Raw genomic sequence first — 14,471 nt, forward strand, 5'->3', positions numbered from 1 at the left:
ACTTTGAGGTCTTTGATTGCAAGGCAGCAGGTGCAATACAAGCAAAAATTCTGCATTTACTGCACATACATGTTCACAGCTGGATTTATCTCTGTGTGCATGCACATGAATGTGTATTTGCATGCATGTCCTTTGAAGCCCAAACACGGCTCAGCTGAGCATGCAAGTGCAGAAAACTGGGCAGCATGTGTGTATCTATAGATATCTACCTTGCACATGGAGTAAAAGTGCTAAAGCACACTGGAAAACACAGCATACAGTCTGCCTGAAAGCCTAATGCTAAGATCAGAATTTGTTTTATCCCACTGCCTTATTTTTAAAGCCTAGAGAAATACACACACTAGCCAAATCAATTTGACTCTTGAGCACACTTCGGTATTTTCCACATTTTTCAACCAGCTGTCAGGTGAAACTTTCAGCAATTGTTGAAATTCTTAGAAATGCTCTAACTGCACCATTGTAAAGAAATGTTAAATGGCTCTTCTTTTAAGAGATTATAAACACTATCATCTCAGACAAAGCTGATACTGTTTTTGAACATCATATATCTGAAGAAAAGGCTGTAACTTCATTATTTCAGATAATGGTGCAAAACAAGAATACCACAGGAAAGGTCATTATTGCCTATAAAGGTTAATGAATTTAGTACCTCTTAAAGTAGTCATGAAGAGATACATATTGATTCAAGGTTACTGGATCTATATATATGGAATACATAAGCCTGACCTATACTGATACATAAAAATGAAGGTGTTCATGAGAAAGTAGTACCAAATTGCAGGTTATAACAAATTTGTTTTAAATATCTTCGGAAAATCTGGAGGTGTTTCTGTTGTGATCATGAGTCTGAGAACTACAACAATGCCTTCTCCAAGTGAAAATCTAACCTGTTAAGAGAAAATTAATGTGGAAATCCAGTAAAAGATTCAACTCCGACCCATTTGGAAGACAAAGTAAGCCTGTGATACCCTGTTCGTTCACCAGGGAGTCATACTTATCACTGAATTTTTACAGCTACACAGAACACAGGTATTTATATATTCTGGATGATCCAAGCGCTTAAAATTGCTTTCAACTGTTGACTTCACTGGAGATGAATGAAAGACATTAATAGGACCACTGCAATCCAGCCTCTTCCAGCATTGTGTAATGGCCCCAGGAATATCTCTTGTGTACATCATTCCCATCCGTTCCAGGAGTTCCCATGGCATTGTGCAAACCCCACAGCAGAGAGGTCACCACAGCTCCCGCTGCCAAGCTCCCCCACCAGCTGCTGCCAGCCAATGGCTGCTCTGCAGGAAAACAGCTCTATGGCACAGGCAGCTAGTGGGGCCGCTTGGATGGGTGCCTTCTGGAACAAAGAAAAAGAGGGGAGGGGAAGGAATGGAAAAAAGAAGAGAGAAAAGAAGAGATCTAAAATGAAAATGAGTTCTGTTCCTTGCCGAGGCTGTCCAGGCAGATTCTCTTACCTGTGTCCATGTCACACGATGTGTTTGGCTAGCCAAGAGGACAGCTGGATATGTTATTCAAACACCAAATAATGCTCTTCACTGCTCCATTGGGACACTGACCAGTCAACACAGCTTCCCCATGTGATGGAGGCAGAGATGAGTGAATCTGCCAGGATAGCCGCCCATGGACAACTCATGTTGCCTCTTTGCTTCTGCTTGGACTATTTCTATCTTTTCCATGTAAGTTTTCTCCTTTATTACCCCTGACTCCTGTTTCTTGCTCTGCATTCAAAGCTATGTATTGTTTCAATGGGGGATTTCAGAAAGGAGAAAGCACCTTCCTTTTCTTCCAGGGAAGGTAGGTTTAAAGGGGATCTAAGAGGGATTATAATAATCTCAGAGGGATTATTTTAGGTCTTCTGATTATGTTTCTAGGTTTAGAATGGGTGTAATGTATAAATTAGTCAGACAAAAGGTTGAAATACGCAAAACTTGGAAAGCATCCAAATCCCTCACACTTAGCACTTTCCACATACACCTTCCCAATCATTTCTATCTCCACAGCTTCAGCTCTGAGAGTAATGCTTAGTTTTGAACTTAGCTTTAGCTAAATGTGGTGAAGAATCCATCCTAGGCCTCACTGAATCGGTAGCCAGCCCATGGGTATTTCAGTAAACTCCAAATTGACCCAGTAAAAGAGAATGGGGAGAGTAGTAGACTCTGTAATTAAAAAGCTGTCAGTCTCCTAAAGCAGACTAAACATGTTAAATCCTCTAGGACTTTCAGACTGAAGACCAGCATTTACAACTTCAGCCCCAAATCATTCATAAGCAGTTGCAAATGATGGCACCCATGTACCTCTCATGGTAAATGCTGCCCTGGGCACAACATAGTTAGCATGAAGCAGCAGCCTCCAAACAGTTTGAAATTCTAGTACTGGGCAGGGCAGCTTACATGGCCCAACAGACCAGAGAGGAGAGGTTCCCACCTCCAAACCGGCATGATGCAGCCTCCCAGTAAAGCACAGCTGAGAAGATAAAACAGTTCTGGAGACCACAGTGATTCCTTTTTAGCCATCTGAGGCCCAAAAGCCTTAAGAACCCATGTGCTCAGGGCACACTGAAATGAAAACCTGACTTTTATGATAGTGCCTTGGAGGAGGCAGCATCTCAGTTGCATGGGAAAGTGGTCTGTCCTTTGCATACCTGGATTGCTTTCACGACATGCCATAAAAAGGGCTGGAAGAGTGTTTCCTCCTCTACCTCTGCCTGCAGGCTTCACAAGGAGGTAGAAGTGTGGGTACACAGCATTCCATCACCAGTTTGGTGATAACTGGAGGACGTGAGTTGATGGCACTCTGCTGCCTGAACTCCTGCCTAGCAGCTCTGTGCCACTCTGTGGCCTGATTCACCCTGAATTGTACCAGTGTGTGTTCTCACCAGGTCTTTGGGTGGTTGTGCAGGCAGCTGAGAGCTCTTCTATCCATAGCACCGGCAGCTGGCTCCTCCATGACTCTTTGGGTAGGATTGCTCCCTGATCCTGGCTGAGGTGCTGGAGCCATGGAGCTCTCTTTGGGGCACCTTTTCACTAAACAGGGGGAAGGGAGGTGGAGCTCTGCCAACAGATTTGAAAAAGTGGGTTCTTTTGCTCATTATCTGGATATATATTGCCATTGCTGGCTTTGCCTGGCTTTATGACTGTGCTCCCTCTTGCCCAATAAAGATCTGGGAATGCAAGTGAGTGGTGGAAATCCATCTCTTTAAGAGCTCCCGGGGAGGGTATGTTTAGTTTTCTCAGGTTTCTAAGTGGAGATTGGAATTTAGTCCTTTATCAAGAGGGGCCATGGGTATATTAAACCCAAACATTTTTCTCTGCTGTTAACCACCTGGCAGAAAGGTTACACTAATTACATCAGATGTGTTTTCTCAAATTTTCCTGCTTCTATTATAAGCATGAGGCTTATGACAGGGGAACCAGCCTGACCTCTGGGAAATGCAACCTTTCTTATTCACATCTTAGTTCCCAGATTAACCACGAGACAGCAACCCTCATGGGAGACAAGGTATGGGGACAGAAGCAGGCAGGTCATGGGAGAACAGCATGGCAGAAATGATCCAATTCTGTCACCACAGAGCTCCAGGTCGATATGTATGGGCAGGGAGTGGACAGGCACTGTGCCAGTAGAAAGTGCACAAGACTATGGTGCTTGGACCTTGGCTTGGTAGGAGCAATGAAAGCAATTTTTATGCTGTGCAAACAGCTCTTTACCTTCCTCCTAACAATCAACAGACATTTTTTGGGGTTGCCATTGTGAGAGTGGTGGGAATGGTGATGCAGATGTTGGCTTGGTCTAGAGAGGGAGAAATAGAAAGGAATGAGAGGTGGGAGAGAGGCCATGTTTATGACACTAAAGATAAGCCCTCATACTCTCCAACAAATCTGTGGCCCTCTGGCAAATGCCACAGCATGGCCAGCCATCATCTCAAGCCCTGCAGTACCACTCATGCAAACTTGAGTGTCTGGCCTTTTATCACTTTTCCCCGTGTGGAATTTTTGCTAAGGGTGTCTCAAAACTTGGATACCTGGGCCAAGCTTTGGTGGAAACTCATGGTGCTAGGCTTTTCCTGGAAAGCAACAGTGTTAATTTTTTTCTCTATCCAAAAACAAATTGCTCAGAAGTGACAGTGGTGAAAACAGTATTTAGTAGAAAAACATTGTCCTACTCAAAAAAAGAACCACACACACAAAAAAAGTCACCGTTAAAAAAGTAGAAGAGTAAAATACTATTTCACTTTGTTCTTTCACATGAGACTCAGGCATTAAAGTGCACTGGGGGCTGAACTTCTTACATTTAGTGACAGATCTTCTGACATGCTCCCACCAGATGCTTCTGTAGATTGGAAATGAGCAACAGGGAAAAAATATGGTAGGTTTTTTTTTAAGATGCAACAAGATGTTGTACTTCCTGGCCACATGTAAAATGAATTTACAACGGAAACATGCCAGAAATGCCTGAGGGTAACACTAGCCATAGCAGAACGCTGAGTCTTTTTTTTTTTCCTCCATTGAATAATGGTCCTGAATGTCATTTTTCTTAAAGCAACCCCAGCGTGGGTGACTGGTGAGTGAGATCAAGGTTCCATGCTTCATAGGGCACATTGGGAAAAAGTTATTGTGCAATCCGATCTCAATTGTACATACGTCCTCTGTCACACACACTAAGATAACTCTCAAGGTTATTTATTGCAACAGGCACCTAAAGCGATGACATTGTGAAATTAATATTATTACTATGAATAATTGCATAATTTTCTCTGACTCTAGTCATTCTTGTTTTCTGCTAATACATGCATGTCAATGCTGTTCATTGCTGAGGTGACTGGAAACATTTCACATGGTTTGCAGAGAACAGTTTTAACATTTTCCAAGCAAAGGGGAAAAACGCACTTTGACTCTTTTTGGCCTCAAAACTGTGCAAAAGATTTGCAAAATTTTTAAGCACTGGGCTACCAGGTCTCTGTCAAGGTGACTGTAACCTTAAAAACACTCCCCCTGATTTCATTCGGTTTTTGATTACGCTGGAGTGACCGGAGCTGCCTCTTAATTCAAAGAAGAGAAAAGAGGAACAGCCAATCTCGTAATGCAGATACAACAGTAAATTACCCTGCACCAAGCCCTCAGAGGGCTGGTGGCAGGGCTGAGCTGTGGGTGATGAAGAGCCAGGGCCGTGCAGCCAGAGGGGCAGATTCAAGCGCTGGTTACAGCACTGCAAATCTCCCTTTTAAGCACAAGCAGTGCTTTACACTTCACATAGGGAACAGGAGAAAATACCACTGGGGAGTAAGTTGTGAGACCTGGAAGATCTCTATGTCTTAGTTAGGGCTCTTAGTGTTAGTGTCAGCTCTTCCACACTGATGCACATATGCTTTCCTAACCACAATGCTATCCAAAGCCTCCATCTTGGTTAGCATTTCATCATTCACACTCCGGGAATTATCGTTTCCTCTAGACATGCTGACAAAGCTCATTGTTTATTGCTCACAGCATGTCAGAACTGCTGGTTTTGCTTTGGACTGCAAGATGTTTGGAAAGCCACATGCTTCTTCTGAAGCCGGCTCAGTCCCCTCTGTGCCAGCTTCAGCTGCTGCGTTCGCTTTCGCCCAGAATGCCGGATCCTGTCCAGATGAGCCAGAGCAGAGGAGAGCATCAGCTTCAGACTGACCAAACAGCACTGGATTTCATGTAGCCATGGCCAAAATCTTCCTGGCAGCCACAGGTACAGACTTTCCAGCAGAGATGGCTGGCACTCTACTACCTTGCTCCCCTCTGGACCCACAGATAAACCTGCTGGATGAGTGAGCCAGCTAGCGTGACCTGGACATGTGCCTGTTGTGCCATTTTCCCAACCCAGGGGAGATTACAGCTCTTCCTGGCAGCAGTATTGCCCATGGAAAGACTATAACAGGGAAGGACGCCATGCACCACCCCTTCTGGAAAAGAAAGCAACCTTCAGCCATGGTCCTGTGCTCCAGATCTCCCCAACCAGAAATGGGGGCAACACCTGGCTGCTTGCTGACCTGTTACAACACTGAAGTCATGAGCAGTTGCTAAATGTTGCAGAAATGCAGATCATTGTTTATTAGTTACTGCATTTCCTATGACAGGACATGTATTTTTCTGTAAGTTCCTGAAAGCTGAGCTAACACAGAAAACACAGGACTGCTCCTACAGATCTGTACAGCATTACCTCTGGCTGCATGGCTGAGCCCTCCTCTCAGTCCAGGAGGGGTGAGAGCTGAGTTTTTGGTGAACGCTCCATTTCTGTCCTGCAGAAAAAGTCCTGAGCCACATAATCTGACCTCCCCAGCTAAAATGTCTCCTGGAAGATCTGTCCTGCCCACAGCAGTACCACAGGCAGAAGAGAGGACATGGCACAGGAGCTTCCTGTCCCAGGAGAAAGGGTGCAGCTGCACCCATGAGTGGAGGCAGAGCAACAGGAATGGACCGAGAGCTGTAAGACCAGCAAAGCAGCAGTCAGGGGATGTCCTCAGCACACAGCAATTAACAGCCAGGGATGAGCAGGGTGATCTCAGCACTCCTTATTGCATGGGGCAGACATGTTCAAAGGCACAGAACACATCCTCTGCAGGATGGAGGTCCCTCTGCATCCAGTGATTGCTCCCGAGGTTGTTACTCCCCCCACAGTAACCCCGAAGGGACTAATCCAGCCCAGGGAGGTAGTAAGGAGAGGTGGACAGTCTGTTGTCAGTGGGAAATCAACAAGTGGTTTGAACAGTTTTTTGGGAGAGCAGACAATTCCTAAGGGTCACTGGCACTGATGACAAAGAGCAGCTTTACCACAAAGACCCCAGGCAGATCCGTGTCCCTGGAAGCGCTGCCCTTCCTCGCCACCCACCTGCACCTCACTCTGGCTCCCTCTGCTGCTTTGGCCTGACAAGCCCCTGTAGATGTGACCTGCCTCTTGGAGCTTGTTATCCCATATTTTATTTGCATCATGCTGGATCTGTCCAGGTGATTAAACAAAAGACATCTTTTCATTATTGTTGTTGTTTTTACTGCGCCATGTTTTACTGTGCTATGTCCTTTATTACAGCTTTGCTTTTCCTGTGAGGAATAATCTCTGGAAACTTGGATAGAATCCTTTGGCTCACACTAGAAAAGGTAATAAAATCCTGGGAACCCAAAACGTTTCTCTGTTGTTTTCACCAAACATCTTTTCCCATCTTGAAAAATGCATTTCTTGTTTCCCTGATTTAGGAAAAATTTCTTCCCAACATACCAGTTTTTCTCCTGTCCAGCACACCTGGGCATTTGGAAGTCTGTGACCAAGTGCTCAGAGGGCTCCAGAGACCTTTCTATTGCTCCCCACCACAACTCTGACTCTCCCTACAGTTACAAGGAAGCCACTAATTTCCTTATTGCTCTGCTTTCTCCATCTGCCACCTTGTGATACAATATTTACTTTTCTAAGCATTTTAAATCTCTGTAGGAATGCATTATAGAAGTGCATTAGTGTTATTACTTTACTCCATTGCGTAACTTTGAGAAATGGCTTACATAAGGCTGCCTCCTCTATCCCCTCTCTGACCCCCATCCATTGTCCTGCTGCTGCTGCCTTCTCCCATGACAGCAGCAATTAAGCTCTGGTTTCCCAGTACCCCCCATGGCTCCTACCCAGACTTTGGGGAGTAACCATCCAGTCCCCTCTACACCAGTCCAGAGATTGGCAGCTTTGGATTCAAAGGTTCTGCTGCTTCTCTCTCCACACCTCTGTTTCCTGCATTAGGGTCACAATATATATTTTCAGCGGCTCCAGAATTACTTGTATGAACTCAAAGCTTCCTTTCCTGGCATCTCAAAAGTACCCCAACAACAACAAGCTTTGAAACTTCCTTATAACTCTGACATGAGTTTTATTGGGAGGACATTTGTTACCTCTGAGCCCTGTACCCTCTCAGGTTCAGCCTTCACAAACCAAGTACAGCAGGGCCACAGGAGCAGTCCAGCAATAACCTAAAGAATTCAGATGGTATGGTGAGAGGACTGGAGCTCCTGATGAGAATGACAGCTGACTCCTGATGTGCTACTGCGACCTGCTTTTTTTCCCCCAGCATTTTTCTTTCTAGTAGGTAAGTTAAATTGTTTTGTTCCTTGTATGTTCTGTCATGCTGAAACACCTATTTTCAGTGAGATAAAAGGCTGTCAAAAGAGCAGGTGCTTGAACTAACAACACTGTGTAGAAGAGCTTTCACTAAAGGGGCAGATGACAGGAATAAGAAGGGTGCAAACCAGTGAGACTCCTCCATGCTCTTCTTCTTCTCTTCCTCCTTTCCTGAAGGATATTGGTCCACATCCTGACCATTTTATGTGCAACAGCTGCCAGGTTTCATGCCAGAGGTGACTGCATTTCAGAGACGAGCAAATGTGCTGCTGTATTGCTGCCAGAAACTGACCTCATGTGCATTAGCCTTGGCTTTTCAAAGGGCTCCACTGGACTTTGGTGGTGCAGCTCCAGCCTGACCCCAGCATAAAAGAGATCTGAGCCCATTCCACTAATTTTTGGCATTCAAAAAATGCAAAGTGTGTGTCCTGTAACAGTGTGTCCGTACACGCTGCCACCCTCTTAACGCCCATCTCACACAGGCTCTGTCTCTCTCATAGTCAATTATTTGGACAAGAACTGGTGACTTAATAGAAGCAATTTGCAGGAAACATGCTGTTCCCAAGTGACCAGCAGCAAATTGCTAATGACTGACATTAGAATGACCATTCTCCAAAGAGGAATATTTGAAAGCCCACTGTGCACAGCACTGATCCCATTTAGCAACAAAACAACCCCTCCTGATTCTGGCATGTGCCATTTATGCTGGCTACTGCTTGCTCCCTTTCCCTGGTACATCCGTACGACCACTTATACTGAAATTAAGTAACCACATATTATTTGTTGACATAAACATGAAATGTAATGAAATGTACACTTCACTAATGTGACCTTACAAACTTGATGGACAAAACATTAAGAAAAAAAATGCACTATAGGGAGAAATTCTGCATTTTTCGGTTGATGGATCATAGGGCTTAATAGATCATTTCCATCTCTGAAATTTCTGAGTTGTGATGAATGGAATTTCTTAGTATTTGGAGCAAGAAAGGGGCATGTTTAAACAGACTGGAGAGGACTGCAGTGTAAAATCTTTGCACTATAAAAAAGGCAGCCTTGGATTTTATTGCCCCTGTGGGGAGTCTCCTGTGAACCAAACAGCAACTAAATCAAATAAACATTTCTGAATTAACTCCATCTTCTCTTCAGCTTTGGAGAGTTTAAAAAACCCTGTGATTTATTGTATCACCTTTTATGGTTGCACCTGCAGATGTCTTTTGAATTCGATAGTAAAAACATTTAAATTCATAATGTTTCCCAAATCAGCTAAATCCATTATATCACCTGTGCCAGTTACTATATTTGTAGGGCAGTAAACAGTGGCCTTTATTGTTTGCTGTTCATGGGGCTGTGCATAAGAATGAGCTTAGTCTGTCTCCAGAGATATACACCTACCTTGCAGGCACCAGAAATATTATACCAGCTTAAATCAGTGCAAGCTTTCCATGCTGTCACTGCCTCCCCTGTTTTGATTTGGTGATGGTAATCTCTATTCACTGCTGTGCTGATACCCTTCGAGTGAAGGTCCCTTCTCTACTTTTGGTGTTTCTGAAAGAAAAATTAACAAGTGCAGCTTAGGCATGTTATGAACAGTTAGCAAATTCCCACACCTAGGAGGGTATGTGGGCTCAGATATCTGATTTTCTTTGCAAGCAGATGGAGAGGTGAAAATCCTTATGCAGACTTGTCATATCCTTATCTCAAACCCTCCTGAAAAGTAGGCAAATGGAGGCGAGACGGTGAATGATCCAGACATCAAGTAACTTAGCTCTTCTCACAGGCAGTGAAATTTGCTTAGAAAACCCAGGAGAGAGCAAAAACCCAGGTGGATGTGGAGTATGGCAGTTTCAGCAAATGAGCTACATGAGGGCTGTTAGGGGAGAGCACGGGTGTGAGGGCAGAGCCATCCCAAAGCGTTCCTGGAGTAAAGGCAGTAGAGGATCACATCTGCACTGTGCTCTGGGGTGGAGGGCTTTGGGGAATGCATCTCATGACTTCCCACCTCTGGCATTTAATGACCCCTTCTCATCTTTCCCTTTCTGTCATGCAATCCTTCCCTCTTCCTCTTCTTCCACTCCTTGAATTTACCATTTAACACCATCTCTCGGGCTAATTTTGCAACTGTTTACATGGTATAGGACCATTAGGAAAGCATTTAACACATTCTGATGAGATTTAGGAAGTGGAAATAGCCACGTAAACAGCAGATCCATAAGTAACTTGTGAGTCTCAATTTGGAAACCATTTGATGCAAGCACAGCTCAGGCCATTTCTTGACAAGAGCTCCTAGAAAGTCTCTTTATTCAAGTGACTGAGGCTTTCCCAAGGAACAGGAGAACATGAGTTATCTTTCTGCTGTTCTTTGGCAGTTATAGAGAGGCGTGACTGGCTGCCTAATGATATTTTCCATATTGTTTATCTTTTCTTCCCTTTGAGTGCCACATGGTCTATCATTCCCTCAGCTCAGATATAGGCCCCAAGGGGACTCAGTCTACAAAAAAACACAGAGCTAAGCAATAGTGATTAAAACTCAAAACGTTTTAGGCATACTGCTGTTGCTAGTAACACTGGTTTCAAATTATTTCCCTCCTCTCTGTGTCCCCTCTTGGAGATTTGTTATGAGCTCCATGATGCCACTTGTCATCCAGCTGAGCTATGCCAACACAAGATGAATGGAGGGGTCCCACTACACATCACATCGCCAAAAACTGTTTTGTAAAGCTATCCTCAGCTATAATAAAAAAATTCCTTTTTCTTGTGTTCCTATGATGATCTTAAATTCTTCATGCCATATGTTTCCAAGTCTCATCAGTGGACAGACAGTAGTTTGTATCATTTTCTGTTTTCACTTTCTATTTCTCAGGTGCTAACACAACTTGAAAGACTCAATCATTTTCAATTTCAACCTCTTGCAAAAAGATTTACTGTTGTGGGGTTTTTTCCCCCACTGTGGGCAACTTTTTAGTTTTTCAATCTGTTTTTTCATTTGAACTTTGCTTATGTGGCTATGCTGCTTTTCAGTCTGGCTGCAAGTCCCTCTCCAAGAGCTTTTGAACCTTCTTGATGAATTTTGCTCAGATTTGACAGAAGGGCAGAAAGACAGAACTCTCAGAAACAATCATGCTCCTACAAGATCTGTTAATACAGACATTATGATAGAGGAGTGAGAACTAAATTCATGCCCTGACTGAGCAAACATTATTGTTTCTCTTGGCAGCTGGTACTTGCTGGCCCACCCGCACCTACTGCTTCTTGCTTTGCAGGGATGCTGTCCATGGAGTGGGAAGGAGACAAAATTAATGCAGTGGGGATGGAGACGGGCTGAGGGGCACAAAGAGCAAGTCTGTTGGGAATCAGGCCTTGCTGCTTCCAGCTCTCCCCACAGGAATTGTTTTGTGGCTAAATTAAATATATATTGTTTTATTTCAAACACATGGAAAGCTTGACTTCGGCATCAAATGGCATTATTTTTGTGGACGTAAAGCCAGTACCTTAATATTATTTTAACAAAGCCTTCTGAAATGCACATACATTTCCAGTCAGCCAGATTCTTCCTTTTTGCTGAATACTGAACATTCTTTTCTTCCCCTCACTGTTGTCTTTGGCTGTAGAAATTGTACTTTCCACTTTCACAAAAACTGTAGGGGCATTATGAATGCCTGTATTTTTCTCGAGCAGACTTTTTGCTTTCTAACAAAATGCTTACACTAAGACACTCCACACAAGTTCAGCTTTCAGTGTATGTGTGCAAAGCACAAGGTGCTTATCTACTTTGCCTGTGTAGTTGCAACTGAAAATTAAATTTGCCTTTGTGTTTTCTACTTGAGTGCTATGGTGAACGCTCAAAAAGATGTCATGTTCTTCTTCAGCTGCCTGAATGCCAATGTGATAGACAAAGAGATTTATCTCCAAACAGTACAAAATTGCTCTGGGGTTCTTAAGGAAAATAGGAACACAATTACTCATTATTGTTTGTCTTACTAATTTGTTTTCTCCACAGTTTTAAGTAAAATATCTTAACTGAAAGTTTATATAGTGAGGTGTTGGCCTTGTAAGGAGTGCTGTATAATGTTTCACATTTTCTAATCAAATTACAAACTTTGATTACCATCTCCTGACAGCACTCTCAGCAAGAAGAAAATGTCATTATTCCTACTATGCTAACAGGAAAGTGAGGTGATTTATCCAGGGTCCTTCTGGAAGTGGCAGAGAGGGGGCTGCAGTAAGATTCTGGCCTACATTTGTGCACAGAGTGCCAAAGTTCCTCACTTAGCTACTTACTTGCAAAATCTTTCTCAGTATTTTATTAACCTCTTTTAGCATGTGTTTCTTCCACGCAGAGAGCTTCAACCCAAGAGGCAATTAGCCATATGCATTTTTGCTCAGTCTATCAAACTAGTGAAAGAGCCGGGACTGCCCTACAACACAAATATCAAAAGCCACACATAGACATGACTGCAGTTTCAGCCCTCTTGCCTTCCTAGACAACAGCAGTATAATAGTTTGGGGACAGCTTTCCATTTAGCATTACAGGGTTGCACCAGGAATTTTGCAGATATTGCAGATGCCATCACTGCCCTGTTTCTATTCAAATTTTTGAGGCTGCCCAGGAGCCTGGCCACAAGTCTATGGCTGACAGCCCATGGCACATGTTACCCTTGGAGACATTCTGCTGATGTTATGTCTTTCATGCTAAGTTATTGCTACTTAAAATTCAGCAGTTTGCCTTGCTCTTGTCCTTATTTTCAGGAGGCACCAGTGAGGATTCATTTCACCTGGCTTTAACTATGCCATCAGCCAGAGTGAACTCAAGGTGAGCCATTTCAGCTCCCCGTGTGCTGAGCTGTTCTAGACATCCAGTTTGGGATGGAATGGGTCACTTCTTGGAGCTGCCTAGAGGAGGGAATCTTGGTGACTAAGTCTGACTAAATGCTTGCGCTGGTTAGCACAAGTCAGCTGAGGTGAATCACACGACAAAGAGCCTCCAGACACAAGAGGCAGAGCGCTCCAGCGGGGAGTTGCCTTTATCTCTTCAGCTAAGGCATTTTGGAGGATTTGGGATGCTATTGGTACTTTTACATAACACCCGGTCCAGGCTGGGTTTGAGACTGCACGAGGTCTTTGGGAAGCGAGTTCCAGTGCTTGACTGCTCTCATTTTGAAGAATTCCTTCCTATTAACTAATTGGGATTTCTCTTGCTGCAGCGTGGGACCAATGCCTGTCATCTGTTTGCTGTGCATCTTGGAGAAGAGTCTGGCTCCACTTCCTCAATTACCTTCCACCAGTTGCAGGCAACAGCTAAAGTACTCCCTTAGCTCCTACTTCTCCAGGCTGAATGAACAAACGAGACCCCTCAAAAAGTGACAACAGTGGAATTTCCAATGTTTTTATGACTTTTAGGATGAAATTCCCCAAAGGCTCATTCCCTATTTATTTATTTATTTTTAATTTCAAGTATTGACCAAACTGATGGCTGATTCTCGGGTCTGCAAAGGTACTCTCTATGGCAATAAATTCTCACTGGATCATTGCAGGCACATCAGAAGAGACAATGTTGTCCTCAAAACTAGCTGGAGTGGGAAAGAAGGATCCCAGAAGGAGAATGGCTATTGGGCATGGCATCATGTTTTGTCCCGGTATTCGTACTTTGGGGGAGTTTTGCAGAGGGACATGTTCATCTATGCACATGCAGTGGATGTGGAGTCAGCAAGAGAGCCCAGGTTGCTTTGGTCCCAATCCAGCAGCTCTTGTCAGCCGGGCATGGGCTCACTTTGGTTCCACACAAACGTAAAACTTTATTTAAGACCTCCTGGAGTTTCCCTTCTTGGCCTGGGGATTTCACCAGGTTTGTTTACTTTGTAAAAACATACACGTGGAAAGAGTATAAAGAGGTTAACTCTATCAACAGTGAGCGGCGGCAAAGGCGATGCAATAAAAACTGAAAATAAAGCCCGTTTCGGGGAAAGTTAAGAGAAACCATCTCCTCACAGCAGTGGAAATCATGCCGCAGTCTTTTTCCACTCCTCTCCCACCCGACAGGCTACTTTATGACAAATTCCACAGCTGAACAGTAGTACGGTTTTCCCCTTCGCGCAGCGCTGTGGGGCTGATGAATCACTGTCCCTTTTCGGCTAATCACCGAGTTCAGACGCGGGCTCTGCCTGCCGCGGCCCGGCCCGGCCCGGCCCGGCCCCGCTGTCCCCCACGGGAGCCACCCGGGCCCCACCAGGCCCCTCCGAGCCCCTCTCGCGGGCGGCCCCTTTAAGGGAGGCCGGCCGCGGGGCGCTGCCATGGCAACGGCGTGACCGCCGTGACCGGAAGTGAGCGGGGTCAGAGGC

At 44.5% G+C, this 14,471-nt stretch overlaps 1 long non-coding RNA gene across 1 annotated transcript; it reads left to right on the top strand.

Moving 5' to 3' along the window:
• Positions 1-1,436: 1,436 nt before the first annotated feature.
• On the top strand, positions 1,437-8,096 carry LOC125323642. Its single transcript, XR_007202591.1, has 4 exons — positions 1,437-1,691; positions 5,496-5,727; positions 7,066-7,133; positions 7,931-8,096. It is a non-coding gene; the product is annotated as an uncharacterized LOC125323642 (long non-coding RNA).
• Positions 8,097-14,471: the final 6,375 nt, after the last annotated feature.

Source organism: Corvus hawaiiensis, chromosome 3 (genome assembly GCF_020740725.1).
Source record: "Corvus hawaiiensis isolate bCorHaw1 chromosome 3, bCorHaw1.pri.cur, whole genome shotgun sequence".
NCBI classification, from domain to species: Eukaryota; Metazoa; Chordata; class Aves; order Passeriformes; family Corvidae; genus Corvus; species Corvus hawaiiensis.